We start from the raw sequence: 17,133 nt of genomic DNA, 5'->3' as shown, positions 1-17,133 counted from the left end.
TTTCATCTGTAAAATATTATCTTTAACCACAAATGACGAGGTCAGAAAGTCTTACAGAGCAAAATACTGAAGAGAATATGTTGAAATAGTGAGAATTACACAAAACTTGGATCATTTATTAGTACTTGAGCAACAAGTACTAATTTTTCCTGGACAGTTAGTCCTGCAGGTTTTTAGGTTCACAGATGTATAAAATCAAAATAGTAATGATATTTCTAATTCAAACATGACACAGATATGCAAAATCATTAAAGAGACTTATCTGGAACATCCGACATTTCAGTATGTTTTCTACTAATAAGTATTTCAAAACCAAAATCCCAAAGTCTTAATTGTTCAAGCATATAATTAAAATTCAACATTGGAAGCCTTCTGAAGGAAGTTTGTTAGTGACACAATTGGCCAAGCTTATATTTATACATACACAAAAATTCTGTCTCTGCATTTATGTCCTTAATAGCAAGGGTATTAGAAGATGTAAATACGTGTTACAGCTGCTAAAACTCTGGAACAGCACTGGAATCTGAAAAGTCAGTGCTGATTTATTCCACACAGCATTTGACAGAAATCGTACATTAAAAAGAAATAAAATATTATGAGATTTTTATTGCAAGTAAGGTTCACATATACTTTCATAGAAAAAGAGTGGGGAAAAGAGAGCATCTTTAAATGTCTTTAAGATTAATGCCAAGACACTCCGAATTGACCATGTCACAGAACAGCAGAAGAATGTTTAAGTTAACTACCATCTTCACATACATGTGCTATCGTTTTTAGAGGAAGTCTTCACTTGGTCTATTTATTCAGACAGTATTATATGCCCAACGATAATCATGTTTATGTCTTCATCCTGTTTAAATCAGGTTTAAGCAACAGCTGCAATATGTTCAATTTTTAAGAAACAAAGTCAGTCCAGTTTCATGAGTTTGGGCTTTTTAGTCCATATTTGAATTTATTTTTCCTGGAAAGGAAAAATAGTTATAGCAGGACTTGGTGTGGTGCCATGAACATAGTGGAGGTTTAATAAATATTTATCACTGTTGAAGTTAAAAGGAACACCGATCTGCACTCTGCATGATATGTTGGAATAGGACCATACTGCTTGCAAAAGGCATAAACATTTGGTGCAGCATCTGAATCTTAGACAATTTTTGAAAATGATTCTTTTCCAGGTGGCCTAATCTACTACAGAAAGTATAAGATGTTACCTATAACTATGATTAAGAGTCATTAAAGTCTAAAGCACTGTTTAGAAAAGCAGACTCTACAGAATGCTGAAAAGTCTCACTCTTTGTGTTGTGATCTGATCGGTCTTGGCAGCAGATTCAGAAGAGAACCCCAGCTATAGACCCATAAGAGAGAGGGAGGTAAACCAAGTAGGGACAGGGCCAGCCTGATAATAGGACAATAAAATTCCCCCCAATTTCAGCTTCTAAGGGGACACACAAAACCTGAGTCCAGTCCAGCTTAATGTTGATAGTCATCATCTCAAATATGCCAGGTGAGAGCATGACACCAGAAATTGGTTAAATGGGAAGTGTTATTATCCAATAAATGACAGTTTTATGTTTGGAGTGGGAAGGGTTGTCTCGGTTATAAGAGGGCCTTAGTCAGTGGACTGCAGACAGGAGAACACTGGGATAGGATCCAGATCCCCCAGAGAGAGGGGGCTGGCAAGACCAGTCAGCTTTCCAAGCCCAGACAATTTGGCCAGGGTTCGGGGCTGGAATCCATTACCAGCAGAGAGTGAAGTCCAAACACAGAACAGAGGCAAGAGTCTACGTATACAGTAGGGTTAGAATTGGGACCAAGGAGCTTAACATTGGTGGCCACACAGTCGTTTATACAGGCTCACTCTACAGCAGGCTTGGGGCAATAGATAAGTTCCAGACACTGTTTATTGATAGGAATGAAACTCCTGACAGCCTGCCAAGCTTGAGTCTCATTTGAGTAACAATTTGATGGTGTTGTGTCTATAAGTTTACGTTAAGTCGTATCTGCTTCTTAGGCATGGGTATGCAAGAAATGTCAGTTTGAAGTAGTAGGTTTTTATTTTGGAATAAACTTAAATAAACCCAAACCTCTATTGACCATTCGCTTATATACTAGAATGTCAGTTCCACAAAAAGCATCATTGTTTCTCTGTTCACTGAAGCATGCCATATGCCTAGCTGGAACACAGCTAACATTCAATAGGTATTTGTCAAATTAAAGAATAAATTAGCCAAATATTAAGCACCACACAAATGACCTGAAAGCTTCAACGTATGTCCTGAAGGAGACCCTTACCTCCTGTAGCAGCAGGGCTGAAATTGCTGAAAATCAAACACAGAACTTTAGACTGCAATTGACTGAATAACAATGCAAGTTGAACTTCCAGTTTCATGGAGTGTCTAGCATTAAGGTGAGGGTATTGGCTTGGGAAGGGATGGGATCCTGAAAGTTGGAATGTGGGAACACTTTGATGATGCTGGGGCCATTGAGCCCCTAAATTCTGATGAAACTTCTTTGCCGGTGGAAGCAGCCCCTCCACCCATAAAGAATGAGGCCTCTCTACCCCCAATAGAAGAGAACTCTTTACCCCTGAGGGGATTAATCCTGACTGAGAAAACTGTAATGGCCTCTCTTGAGGCAACTGTCATACAAGACAATGTTTAGTCTCCTCAGGACCAACTGCTACAATCTCTCTTTGCTTCTAGACCTATAACTTGACTCAAACCTCAGAAGGCCCCTAAAAGTCAGGTACAAGTACGACCAATAAGAGGTGTGCTACACTTCCCCCTCCCAAATATTTAAACTTTCTAATTTATACAAACAGAAATCTAGAGAACATGTATGGAAATGGACGTTGAGGGTGTGGGATAATAGAGAAAGGAACATAAAACTGTATCAGGTTGAATTTATTAATTTCTCAGTAAGCAGAAATTCTGTATTGAATTATGCAGCTTGGGGAGTTAGAAAGGGCTTGAACAGTTTCTTTGGCTGGTTGGCTGAAACATGGACCAAATGGTGGCCCACAGTGAGCAAGTTGGAAATGCTGGACATGGCTAGTTTAATGTAGAAGAAGGGCCTCAAAGACTTATGGAGATTGGACTGGACTTGTCTTTTAAGACATACTCACTCACTCTGGGAGTGTCCAGAATACGTACCTTTCATCAAGACTGTAAGAAATAAATTTGTGAGGGGAGCCCCAGCATCCTTTTTTTTTTTTTATTTTTAATGTTTATTTATTTTTGAGAGAGAGAGACAGAGTGTGAGTGGGGGAAGGGCAAAGAGAGAGTAAGACACAAAATCCAAAGCAGGCTCCAGGCTCTGAGCTGTCAGCACAGAGCCTGACGCACAGCTCGAACTCACGAACCTTGAAATCATGACTTGAGCCAAAATCGGACGCTTAATCAACTGAGCCACCCAGGCACCCCCCAGCATCCTTGAAGAGCTGCGATCATTATTCTCTGGAGGCCAGACCTTACAGTGGGGAATGCAGTCCTTGAATTGGGAAACCTAAATGTAATGAGAGTAAATGGATCATGGTGTGGCAGGGGTGAAATGAGGGCATTCAACTACCAAAGGCAAGGTGGGCAGGGTTACCATAATAGCAGAGTGAAAGCGACAGTCACAACAGTCCGACTCATACAGACCTATGATACTGGCTAGCTGAACATGGTGTTCCTATAAGTGAAATAAGTAGCACGTCTACTAAATTCTTACATGATCTGTATAAGCAAAAAAGTTCTAAGTTAAATGAAAAGTCTAACCTGAATCATAAAAACAGAGAGCCATGGCCTCTCCCAGACTTGAGCCAGTTTACAGACCCAGAACCCCTTGACTAAAGGGGAGGCCAATTGCCCTTGAGGAAGGGCCCCAGTACACTGCCAAAAATTTATACTCTTAACCTTTCTCCCAGTCTTTCCCGCAGGGACTTATGGCTCTTTACCAGAGGACCTGTACATTGGGGAAAAGAAAATAATCAGATCTCCCAGGGACTACTGGACACTGGCTCTGAACTGACACTAATTCCGAGAAATCCAAAATATCACTGTGGTCACCAGCTAGAGTAAAGGCTTATAAAAGTCAATGGAGTTTGAGCCCAGGTCCACCTCACTGTAGGCCTATCAGTTCCATCAAACCCAGTGGGTCGACCAAAATAACCCATAGTTATTTTTCAGTTTTGGAACTCACAATTAGATTAGACAGACTTAACAGCTGGCAGAACTCCCACATTAGTTTTCTGACTTGCGGAGTTAGGGTTATTATGGTGAGAAAGCCAAGTGGAAGCCACTAGAACTGCCTTTACCTAGGAAAATAGTAAAGCAAAAGCAATACACATTCCTAGAGGGATGGCAGAGATTAGTGCTACCATCAAAGGTTTGAAAATTGCAGAGATGATGGTTCCCACCACATCCCCATTCAACATGCCTATTTGGCTATACAAAAGACAGATGGATCTTAGAGAATAACAGTGGACTACTGTAAGTTTAAGGATGTGGTGACTCCAGTTATGGCTACTATATCAGATGTGGTTTCATTGCTTGAGCAAATTAACACATCTCCCCGTACCTGATATGCAGCTATTGATCTTGCAAAAGCCTTTTTCTCCATCCCTGTCATTTAAAGCCCACTGGAAGCAGTTTGCTTTCAGTGGGCAAAGCCAGCAAGAGACCTTCACTGTTCTACCTCAGGAGTATATCAATTCTCCAGCCATGTCATAATTTAGTTCATAGAGATCTTGATCACCTTTCTCTCCACAAGATATCATACTGGTCTATTACACTGATGGCATTGAACTGACTGGATCTGGCAAGCAAGAAGTATCCTAACCTTGTTGGGAAGACATTTGTGTGTCAGTGGGTGAGAAATAAATAAAAAATTGTGAGGGGTCCAGTGGTGTGGGGCATGTCAAGATATCCCTTCCAACACGAAGGATAAGTTGCTGTATCCAGCACCCCCTCTCCAACCAGAAAAAAGGCACACTACTAAAAGGGCCTCTTTGTATTTTGGAGGTAACATATCCCTCATTTGGGTGCGCTACTCCAGACCATTTACCAAGTAACCTGTAAAGCTGCTAGTTTTGAGTGGGGCCCAGAATTTAAAGAGACTTTGCAACATGTCCATGCAAGCTGCTCTGCTACTTGGGCCATATGATCTGGCAGGCAGATCCAAAGATGCTTGAAATATCAGTGGCAGACAGAAATCCTATTTAGAGCTTTTGGCGGACTCCTATAGGTAAATCACAGTGTAGGCTCTTGGATTTTGGGAAAAAGCCCTGCCATCTTCCGCAGATAACTACTCTCCTTTTGAGACTTATACAGGGTCTTATTAGAAGCTGACTGCTTAATTGTTGGCCCACCAAGTTAGGAAGCAATCCCACTGCCCATCATGAGCTGGGTGCTATCTTACCCATCGAGCCATAGAGTTGGGCATACACAGCAGGACTCCATCATCAAATGGAACTGGTATATACATGGACTTCTATAAGGTTGACCTGCCTATGGCCATTACTGAGTGCCCAACCTGTCAGCAGCAGAGACCAACACTGAGTCCCTAACATCACACTATTCCCTGAAGTAATCATCCATCTATCTGGTAGCAGGTTGATTCCACTGGATCCCTTCCATTATAGAAGGGACAGAGTTTTATTTTTACTGGAATAGACACTCTGAATATTGATTTGCCTTCCTTTAATTCAATGCCTCTGCCAAAACTACCACTGTAGACATATAGAATATCTTACGCACTGTCATGTATTCCATACAACATTGCTTCTGATAAAGGAATTCACTTCACAGCAAATGAGCTGTGGTCATGGGCGTGGGCTCACAGAATTATCTGGTCTTACTGTGTTATGCACCATCCTTAAGCAACTGACTTGATAGAACAGTAGAGTGGTCTTTTGAAGACTCAGCTATAGCACAAGCTAGATGCTAATACCTTGCAGGACTGGAACAAGGTTTCCAGATGGCTGCGTATGATCTGAATCAATGTTCAATATATGGAATTATTTCTGCAGTAACTGGAATTCATGGGTCCAGGAATCAAAGGATGGAAACAGGAGTAGCAGCACTCACTATTACTCTTAATGACTCACTAGCAAAATTTTTGCTTCCTGTTCTTGCAACTTTCTGTCTGCTGGCTTAGTCTTAGTTCCTAAGGAAGGAATGCTTTCACCAGGAGACACAACAATGATTCCATTGAACTAGAAGTTAAGCCTGCCACCTGACCACTTTGGACTCATTGTGTCTGAATCAACAGGCAAAGAAGGGAGTTACTGTGCTGTCTTGGGTGACTGATTCTGACTGCTAATGGGAAATTGGACTGCTACTCTACAATGCAGAGCAGGAAGAGTATGTCTGAAATATATCCCTTAGTATTCCCATACTTTGTGATTAAGGTCACTAGAAGACTAAAAAAAAAAACCAATCCAGGCAGAACTACTAATAGCCCAGACCCTTCAAGAATAAAGGTTTTGGTCACCTCATCAGGTAATCAACCATGACCAGCTAAGGTGCTTGATGAAGGCAGGGTGAATATAGAATGGGTAGTAAAAGAAGGTAGTGATAAATACTAGCTATGACCATGTAACCAGTTACAGAAATAAGCACTTAACTGCCATGAGTTTTTTCTTCTTATTTTTTTGTGAATATACTTACATGTATATTAGCTTATGTATATCTCTGTCTTATTTCCTCTCTTATTCCCCTGTTATGTAACATAAAATGTATTGACTTTGTATCATAATACTTAAGTATTGCTAATTTTACATCATGGTATTTAAGTTATAGGATATCAAGAAGAATAGCAAACATCACTCAAGGACTTTACCTCCTCTTCTAGAGAAGGGGCATTTTCAGTTGTATGCAAGATGGTTGCATGGTCCTAGATAAAATTATGACCTTGTTATTGTCTTCATTTGGGGAGTAATTATGGCTTAAAGAGATGCATATGGGTGACAAGTTGATAAGGGATCAGTTGTAATGGTTAAGTTTAAGTGTCAACTTGACTGAGCCATGAGGTGCCCTGATATTTGTTAAAAAATTATTCTGGGTGTTTCTATGAAGGTGTTTTTGGATGAGTTTAACATTTAAATAGAGAGACTGAGTAAAGTAGATTGCCCACTCTAATGTGGGTGGGTCTCATTCAACCCATCAAAGGCCTAAATAGAACTAAAAGGCTCAGTTGAGTAAGAGAGAATTCCTCCTGCCAGACTGCCATTGAGCTAGAACATCAGTGTTCTTCCATCAGACTCAAATTCAAACATCAACTCTTCTGGGTCTTGAGCTTGTCATGCTTCGGACTAGAACTACACCATTACCTCTTATGGTTCTTGGGCATTTAGACTCAAACTGGAACTGGAACTATACCATTAGCTCTCCTAGACCTCCAGCTTACTGACAGCAAATTTTGGAACTTGTTGGCCTCCATAATCGCATGAGCTAATTCCTTATAAAAAATCAACAGAACATATATGTACTAAATTTATAATTTCATATATATCCCATTGATTCTGTTTCTCTGTAGCATCCTAATGCATGAAGTTTCAGGGTTGGTTAATTCAGTAGCACAGAAGTATTAAGGACCAGATTCTTGCCATCTTCTCATTCTGCCATCTTAATATCTTGCTTATCAGCTGATGCTGGTTCTTCTCATGGTGCATGTGACTGCAGCAGCTGTAGACCACTTCTTCATCCAGCTACATCCAGAGTCAGAATAATGTCACTGGTTTTTTAAAACATGTTTCTTTCTTAAAACAAGCCTTTCTGAGAAGTAACCAGCAGACATCCCCTCATCCAAAGATGAAATGAAAATTAGCCAGAAAGATGGCATGCCTCTTCTTAATCCAGTCTCTGGAGAACAGAATCAAATTACAATGATTGGCTAAGAATAGTCAGATTTATCCTCTTGAAACAAAGGAGTCACTTTTCCCGAGCCAATGGCTACATAGCAGGTGAACAACTGGATAAGTTTTAACAGCAAGAAAGAAGAGGGAAATAAACTTGAAAGCAAACACCAGGATCTACTATAACTTTCCTGCCCTAGGATAGCCCTCCATTTCCATGGAGATGGGAATCTGAATTTTCCTAATGGTTCTGAACCTCAAAATCAGATTTTCCCACTAAGTGACTAAGAGCTGTAGGATAATAAGTGTTCACAGTGCAGATTTCTTCACTCACCTCCTCCCACCCCACCCCACCCCACGTGTAGATGCCAAGAGCCCTCCTTAATAAACCTCTCATATACAAATCTCAGGGTCCGTTTTCTGGAAAATCCAGCCTTCTCAGGAGTAGACAACAGAGGGGACTGGGCCACAGTTGATGGGATATTCAGGTGTGCTCTACTAGTGGAGACTATGTTCTGATGTCTTCTCCAGAGCAGGAATTGTATCTGTGGTGAAATGCATTACAAATTCTGTAACTTCTGTTTGTCTTAATTCGCATATAAAAGTTCAAATTTAAGATCAAAATTTCTCCTAATCTAGCTATGGAGACAGATACATTTAAAAAAAAAATAGTTGTCTAAAAAAGCACACAAGTAGATTTCTAAGGAAAAGCTTTAAGCAAAAGATTTGCAAATGTTATTCTTTTCTCCCTTTGTGCTGATATCTTTCATAAAAAGGCATGGCCACCTTTGCATAAATTGCTTTAAAAACAATGATCAAAGTATATTTAATTCATCTGTTCCCATCAGAAGGAAACATCGTTACTAGGCAGTGTCTAGGATTTCATAACCCATTTGGAGATTTTTCAAAGGATCTCCCATAAACAACACCTATAAGATGCAAGGCACAGTCTTGGAGATACAGAAAGGAGTAGGATATATCGCCTTAAGGAGCTTATACCCTAGTGGCGTATAAAGAGAAGAGGAAAAATGTAGTGTGATAAATGCATGAGGGGTGAGGGTATTCTGAGATGACACATCATGTCACTTCATTCAGCCTACAAGATAGGAGAGGCTTATCAGAAGTAAGTCAGAAGTGCACCTAGCAGAAAATAGGCTTGTAAGGAGGAAGGGAGTTCCTGGAAGAGAGGAAGATATGCATAGAACTACATGTAAGAGCAAACAGGAATCATTCTAAAAATTGGAAGTATTACTACTATACTCCCAACACCCAGATCAGCGCCCAACAGATGCTGAATCCTCAATCAGTATTCGCTAAGTAGATGAGCAAATAAATCAAATAGTTGTACTCAGTTGATACATAAGAGTGTAAGGAAGGAAAGGGGTAAGCATGATGTTGGAAGAGTACATGAAGAGTCTTCCTAATATGTCAACCTTATTCTGAAAGATATGAAAACTTAAAAATTCAAGCATGGTGGCTATGAGCAGACCCATTGACAGCCATGCACAGAATAGATTTAGAGGCACAACTGAGGTGGGGAGTTTAGTAAAGACACCTTCACAGAATCCAGGCAAGAAATAGTGGGGACTTAAGAAAAAAGCAACAGAAACAGAGAAATTGTAAAAATCTATGAATCATGGGGATAGTTTCAAAGTAGTATGAACAAGTCTTGGGTAACATTTTGGATGTGGGTCTTTGGTGAGATACAAACACCACTTGCTTTGAAAAACCTTGGGAATTTTATTGGCCATTTAGAGTACACCACATAATGTGAGTTAGTCAGTTGTCCAAACTGAACCTATCTCTGAAAGAGAAACCTTCACAAAGTCATTATAATCCCCAATGGTACCATATCTTCTCTAGTTTTCTCTGTTCTAACCCCTTCCATTTCCATGGTAACCCATGTCATAAAGATAAAATAAAGAAATACTTCTGATATCTCTATTTTTCAGGGCTCTTGTTTTTCTTTGATGTTCAAAAAATTGTCCTTGACACCCAATTTTAATTACTCTGAAGAAATAACAAATCAACTAAACATTACCAAAGGGGGAAACATGTATTTTGTACCTTTCTCAATCTATATTCTTTTTCCAGGGTAGCTGCAGCTAAGCCCCAAACTAAGATATTTACAGAACTTAATCATGTTCGCAAGAATAATAAGCTGGAACATACAAAAGCAACAGGAAGGCCTTGCTGGCCACTCTGTATTGTGCCACCTTGAAGACATGATCACAGATAGTAAAAACAATGGGGGAGAGAAAAAATTAAAAGTTCTATTCTCCTCCAAGTTCACTCTAGTTGTTCTGTTTCAATATTAGATCTTTTCATGATTAACACCAGCCTTCTAGAGTCAGTCTCCAAAATCTGCCAACTTAATTTTTTTATATTCCTACATGGTGTAACTCATCAATAAGCTTGAGATGCAGCAGGAGGGTACTAATTTCAAATATGGTATGGCATGAGCTAGAATAAAGTATCATCATCATTATGTTAGTCACGTATCACCCACTTTTCTCACAGGTTCACTGTAAGATGAAGAGTAAAGGAGGAAGAATAAAAATTTTTCAACCCTAGTCCCAAGGCTAATATTATATATGTTAACATTTTCATTCCATGTGTTAAAAATTTGTTAAGTGAAAAATTTAACTTAAGTGAAATTTATGTTAAGTGAAATCTGGGGTATCAGGCACCAGGTGGCATTATCAAGCAAAAGTGTGTCACATCCATTCAGAGCAGTGAGATCTGCCCACAGCATAAGGTTGAACCATATAGCATGTCTTTCTTGTGTCCTGCTTCCAGTTGCCTTGTCTGTCTTGCTGATTCCTATTATGTGGATCCCATTTGGGGTTTCTAGTGTCTTTTCTATTTGACCCTTGGCATTGCCCCTTCAATAACAGTAATTGTCTCTGAAATCTACCACATTGACACTTTCCCCTTACATTAAGCTTGAGGACACCAGCAGATCTCCAGGTCTGCCCCATGTCTAGTGTTGCTATAGCTTGTACAGTACATGCTTTTAGGACCCATCAGTGAGCCATGGAAAATATACACGTTAAGACTGGGCATTCAAAATTGGATTGTGATGAGGGTTACCCAATGTATAAATTTGCTAAAAATCATTAAACTGTACACTGGGAATAGGTAAATCTTCTGATCTGTAAATTATACCTCAGAAAAGCATGAAAGAAAAGGTTTGGTCAGATAATGAAAGTAGGTAGCACAAGTTTGGATCGACACTGAACCCAACAACAACAACAACAAGAGTAAATATAGACGGTGCTATCATCACGACAAGGACTGACCACACAGAAAATCAGCACATTGGGGCAAATCATAGGATCTGTTAGTTACATTAGTTCCCAGTTATGGGAAGATTGGAGAACTATTAAAAACCCAATTATTAAAAACCCTTGTTGTTGGTGTTGGTGATTCAGCATTAACACTGGGATCTCAATGCTTCCCAGTTGCTGGGAAGAGCACTGGAGCAAGGCATTTGCATTTGTCAATTGGGGCTTTAGTATGTAAACCAACACTGTTCAATTTAAGGACACAAAAAAATGATTTCTTACAAAGGTATGAGGTCATTTACAGAACCGAACAATAAAGCATTGGATAGAATATTGAAAGAAACAGGACAGGGCCGGCGGCCTGGTGCGGCCCTCAGTTCAATGGTGAGACTGGGCCATGATGCACATGTTAAGGCCTCCAGTTCCAGTACCTAAGGAAGCGCTCAGTGACCATGGGGCCCAACTCGTCCCAGGACTCAAAGGACATGAGTTTTGGTCGCTGGCGCCACCCTGCAGCACCACGTCCAGACCTTCATGTCCCCAGGCAGCAGTGGCCAGGGCAGAGCTGCCCGGAGCTGACCTCATAGCCCAGGCCCCAAGCCTGTGGTGATTTCCAGCTGCGCTGCGTCCACCAGAAGCGCGCGTTCACGGACAGTGTTTCAGAGGCGTGGGAAGCCGCCGCTGCAGCTGCAGCGCGCGTGCACGTCCGGGTTCCCGAACACAAACATCAAAATCGTGATCGCTGCCTGTCCAGCGAGAAGAGGGAGAGACGGGAGGCGCCGAGTTCCCCGTGAAACCCGAGCAGGCCCACATCTCGCCCCTGGCCATCGACATTCCAGACACCACGGCCCACTTCATCAGCCCCCTCGCCTCCAGCTGCGGGAACCACCAGTGCTGCAAACTGGCCCATCCAGCCCCCGGGGAGTACAAAACTCGCTGTGGAATCCCATCTGACTTCAATTTAATGGCCCACAACTCACAGACAGAAAACGAACAGGAAGCTTCTGGGTAGAGACAGCCTAAAGGATGATACGAAGCCACCTTATTCCTGCACACAATTAATCATACAAGCAATTACGATGTTTCCTGATAAACCACTCACCCTAAATGGAATGTATACGCACATCACTAAAAAATTATCCATACTACAAGGGCAAGCAGAATTCAATACGCCACAATGTCTCTCTGAATTGTTATTGCAATCAAAGTACCAGGTCCCCAGGAAGAACCAGGTAAAGGTTCCTTCTGGAGGATAGATCCTGCCTCCGAAAGCAAATCAGCTGAGTAGGTTTTTAGGAAAGGAGGTCTAGGGTCTTGCTTCAGAATCCCTCTGGGACCGCTCTCGGAAGTGACCGGCCTCTCCCAACCCCGCTGGAGCCTGTCTGCTCACATCGGGGGCGCTCAGACCCCCCCCCCCCCACCTCCCAGGGGTCGAGAGAAGATTCAACAGCCCTGGAGCCCAAGCCTGGCGCCTCACAGACCCTACGGGCCTTCGTCCAGGAGGGCACCAGGCTCACCTCCGTCTAGTCCACCCATCTTAATGGCCCGTCACCTCCACCGTCGCAGCCCCGGTGACCACCTCCACCTCCCAGCAGCCTGCCACGCAGACGGTTCGCGCCGTCCACTGGATCCCTGTAGTGCCCATCACCAGCGAGGCCCGCCTGGCCCCAGCGAACGCGTACGCTGTCGCCCAACCGGTGGCCGGTCACTCAGGTGGCCGTGCCGGCCCCTCCTAAGCAAGAGCCTCAAGACGTGTGTGAAGACCAGGAAGAAGGAAAAGTGAAAGTAGAACCTATTCCTGCGGCTAGCCGTGCCACACGAGGCGCCGCTAGCGGGATCATTCAGATGTGACAGGCCACCCCGGTTCAGACGGTCACCTCCAGGTCGGGACCAGCTACCAATAAAAACTGTAAAGCAAAATGGGACTCACGTGGTGCCAATCCGCGCCTCGGGGCACGGCCGGGCTTCCGAGGCAGTGGCGAGTGGTCGGAAGCGGCTGGCGACACACACGTCGGGGTCGGCGTCTCTGCCCACAGGGCACGGGAACGGCGACCCGTCCGAATGGCTGCGGCAGAAGCGGGCCCTGACCGCAGGCGGCCAGAGCTTCGTCTCGCGGCGAGCATGGGAAAGCTGCCGGCCGCCATGCGGGAGGACGGCGTCCAAGTCTGGTCACTAGGAGAGCTTTTCTTACTTTAATGTCAACTCTGTGGTGCCAGAAGGGGACGCTGCCTCCCACCCACGTTGCCAGCGCATTCTCTCGGCAGGTAGAGGCCCCTGCGGTCGGACTTCTCCTCAGCGCTGCAAACAAAAATGCAGGCGGCCTTCAGTTAAAGACGGAAGTCACACCAGCACAAAGCCACACGCGGAAGGAAACCTCCTTCCGGCAGCTGGGTCCTTCCGAGAGGGCCCAACGCTTGGGGCAAGCTGACCTGCCAGGGCGTCGCGGGGGCCACCTCGCCTCGCTCAGGGGACGTGTGGGCAGGGCACTGTGGGTAAGACAGTTTTTTGTTGTTCCCATGTGGAATTAGAATATTTCGACGTGTACTTTCTTTCTTTACCAAATGGGGGTGGGGAGGCGTTGACATTTCAAATCACTCCATTTCTACTCTGGAATCACACAGGACTTCTCGCGTGGATTTCGTTTTGTTTGTTTTGCAGTTTTGTTTGTTTCCAGCTACGGATGATTTCCTTTTGTTTGTCCTGTTAAAGTTCAGATGGAACTGCTTGATAACATCTGCAAGTTTTCTGTGTTAGAGCAGGTGCCTCATGCATTTAATCCACCTCCATTTCAGTGTGTAAGGGTGGCCCTACAGACTTGACAGACAGATAACCTCTTGTTACATTGAGGAAAAAAACTGCTGGACTCACAGGAGCTGCGCTTAACTGTTTTTCTTTCCTGCTCTTTTTTGTAGTTTCTTTGTGTTGATTTCTTCCCCGCCCCAGCCCCCCACCCCCAGGCATAATATTCCACTCTAAGTAGAACAAGTCTTCTAAGGAGTATGTAGGTTTCAAACAACAGAACTGTTACTACTTCGACTGGAAAACAGAAGATTTGACCTTTTACAACACACCCTTTTCAAAATGTCACAGATCTCTCCATGGCTTGTTCGCCATTCAGTGTCATCGGTTCCAGGCATCATCAAGTCCAACCACTTGTCTACCTCATGATGTTGCTGTTGGCCCTGCTCACAGGTAGCTGGAACTCAGGTGGAACAGAAGCTGCGTGTTGACAGGAGGGTCTTGGAACAAGTGCCCTGAAGTTAAGCGTTGAAAACATCTAAGTTGTTTTCTGATTTGTAATAGGAAATTCCCCACAGCCTTTCATAACTGATCCAGTCCTAGGGCTGACTTCTCTCCTACAAAAATTAAAATCCAGAGCAAAGGAAACAAAGATAAGAGAGTGAGCACTATGGCCCCCTCCCAACTTCAGTTCAGACTATCCCAGAAGAAAACCCACAGGCCTGCCCAGAGTGTTCCACAGGGTCAGGGCTGAGCAGCCCTGCAAATAGAAGGCTTTGGCCTTATTGTGAATTTCTAAATGCCATCATCATAACATTATTTATTTAAGTATAGTTATTTTGGTATTTAATTTTTTTTAAAGAGAGGGGAAAAAACCTGTATTTCCCTGGTGGAATGAAAAGATTCAGAATGGTATATAGTTAAGCAATTTAAAAAGATTTATGATTTACCTACAGACCAAATATGATAAATCTGTTCTATCTATGTATTGTGTGTCAAACAAAAGTATGGAACTGTCATAATGTTATTGCAGATAATGCATATTATAAACTATGAAATTACTGCAAAACAGATAATTCCAATAATCCAATAGTCAGGACTAATTTATAGTGTCTTTGGATTGCTGCCATCAGATTAATCATCAATAACTGTGTTACCCCATTCAAGATTTAATTTCCAGAGAGAGAGTTTATTGTCCTTGCTTAGTTCAAGTGTCCCTGTGTCCATGTCTTGGCCTTAGATAAGGCAAAAGTAGGGCTTTTTCATTGACATCCCTTCCAAGACCACATATAATGGGAGAAGGATTATTTTCCACATGAAAATCTAAGTATTTTTACCAAAGCAAGAAGGAAGAGGTGCTGGGTAGAAAACACACACACACACACACACACACACACACACACTCACTATATTAAGATATACTGTCATTCAATAAAATTTGAAGTTCCTTTTCCAGATAGTCTGCCCATTAAAAAAAGCAGCTGGGTTGAGATTAAGACAGTCGCAATACTTTCTCAGGAAAAGGACTAGAAAGAACATGGTAGAGCCTCAATTCTACAAAAGGACTGGAGTAACTATAAGAAAAACTAGAGACTGGGGATAAAGTAGGGTGAGAAGGCTCACAGAAAGAAGAATCAAATGCAGGGAACCCAAGAGAAAATAAAGGAATAAGTATGACTCAGAGAGCAAGGCCAGAATGTGGCAATCACTCCTGGGCAGCAAGGGCACTCTGGGTGTATTAGACCAGTGGTCAGACCGATCAACCCCATTCACCCACTTCTGTCTTCCCTTGTTACTCTCTGCCTCCCAACTAAGTCCCACAGTGGGTTTAGGTCAGTTTGATCAGGTCTTTCTTTTGTTAGGATTAGCTCAGTAATTAGAGATCAATATCTATTGTAGAACCAAGTGTGTTTTTTCCAAGAAATTTTCGATTTCCCAAGAAATTTAACTTCTGAGAAGTATAGGTTAAACTAGTGGGAAAGGGGCTGTGAGTTTTTATGGCTTTGACATTTTCTAAGGAATCTCTACACCCATCATGGGGCTCAAACTCACAATCCCGAGATCAAGAGTTGCATGCTCCACCAACCAAATCAGTCAGGTGCCCCTGGCTTTGACATTTTCTGAGCGATGTTAAGAGAATGAAATTCAGTTAAAATATAGTTAGTGTCTACTATGTGCAGAGCAGTATGATAAATACTGGACAAAAAAAGGTGGACAGCCATCATCATTGCTCTCAAGGTGCTTGCTATAGACTAGAATGCCTTTGTTCCCCCAAATTCATGTGTTATATCCGATGTGATGGTATTTGGAGGTGGGCCTTTTGAAAGATGACTAGGTCATGAGGATGCAGCCGTCATGAATGGGATTAGTGCCCTTATAAAAGAGGTTCCAGAGAGCTCTCTTGCCCTGTCTTCCATGTGTAGACACAGAGAGAAGATGGCAGTCTAAAAGGAAGAAGGTTTTCACCAGACACCAAATCTGCCAGCTTCTGAATCTTGGACTTCCCAACCTCTAGACCTGTGAGAAATGAATTTATGTTGTTTATAAATCACTCAGTCTCTGGTATTTTTGTATGGCAGCCAGAACAGACTAAGACAGTACCTATAATACAGGATGAACCAATGTTCATTATATATATAAATGCAATCAATGTGTTTCAAAGGCATTGGAGCATGAATATCTACTCTACACTGGGGAATTGGGGGCCATGTGAAAGGAGAGGTGACATTTGCAGGGAAATGGGACTTTGACAGATGGACAAAGTGGATGATAGTGTTCCAGCCAGAGAAAATAATATGCAAAATTATGACTGATATGACATGTTTCTACTTTAAATATTGGAGAAACTGGCATCTTCCAGAACTACATATAGTGTTTCTGGTCAGGGGATAGGAGAGTAATGGTGGGGCTGATATATGTGGCTCACAGTAGGCCATATATATCGAGTATTTGAGGCAAACCTTTGAAAAATTCTGATCAGGGAAGTGAAATGCTAAAGAGCCTTGGAAAACTGTGAAGAGGATGGATTGAAGAAAGATGAGATGTTCTGCCCTAAGGGGCTTCTGTATCATCCAGGTAGAAGTAATGGGAGTAGATATGGAAAGAATGGAATGGATCTTTAGTACATAAAATAAACAGCAATTGATATAATAAAGGTTACGAGTTATAAAGCTCTATTTGTCAGGCACTAGCATTGTGTAATGACTAAAACTCCAGATTCTGGAACACAGTCTTCAGAATTCAAACATTGTGTTTCCATCTATTTAGTAGCCA

At 42.4% G+C, this 17,133-nt stretch overlaps 1 protein-coding gene and 1 pseudogene across 1 annotated transcript in view; one reads left to right on the top strand and one right to left on the bottom strand.

Annotated features, from left to right (window-relative positions):
• The window catches only part of PDE7B (phosphodiesterase 7B), a 584,077-nt gene extending 570,929 nt beyond the window's left edge, over window positions 1-13,148 (bottom strand). The window contains exon 1 of the mRNA XM_047860044.1: window positions 13,052-13,148. The gene's annotated coding sequence lies outside the window, so the exon portion shown is untranslated. The remainder of the gene's footprint in view (window positions 1-13,051) is intronic.
• The window catches only part of LOC125166511 (forkhead box protein K2-like), a 52,200-nt pseudogene extending 38,903 nt beyond the window's left edge, over window positions 1-13,297 (top strand).
• The last annotated feature ends 3,836 nt before the right edge of the window (window positions 13,298-17,133 follow it).

Source organism: Prionailurus viverrinus, chromosome B2 (genome assembly GCF_022837055.1).
Source record: "Prionailurus viverrinus isolate Anna chromosome B2, UM_Priviv_1.0, whole genome shotgun sequence".
Taxonomy (NCBI): domain Eukaryota; kingdom Metazoa; phylum Chordata; class Mammalia; order Carnivora; family Felidae; genus Prionailurus; species Prionailurus viverrinus.
Note: the sequence above shows the minus strand (reverse complement) of the source record. Positions and strands in the feature narration are given on the sequence as shown.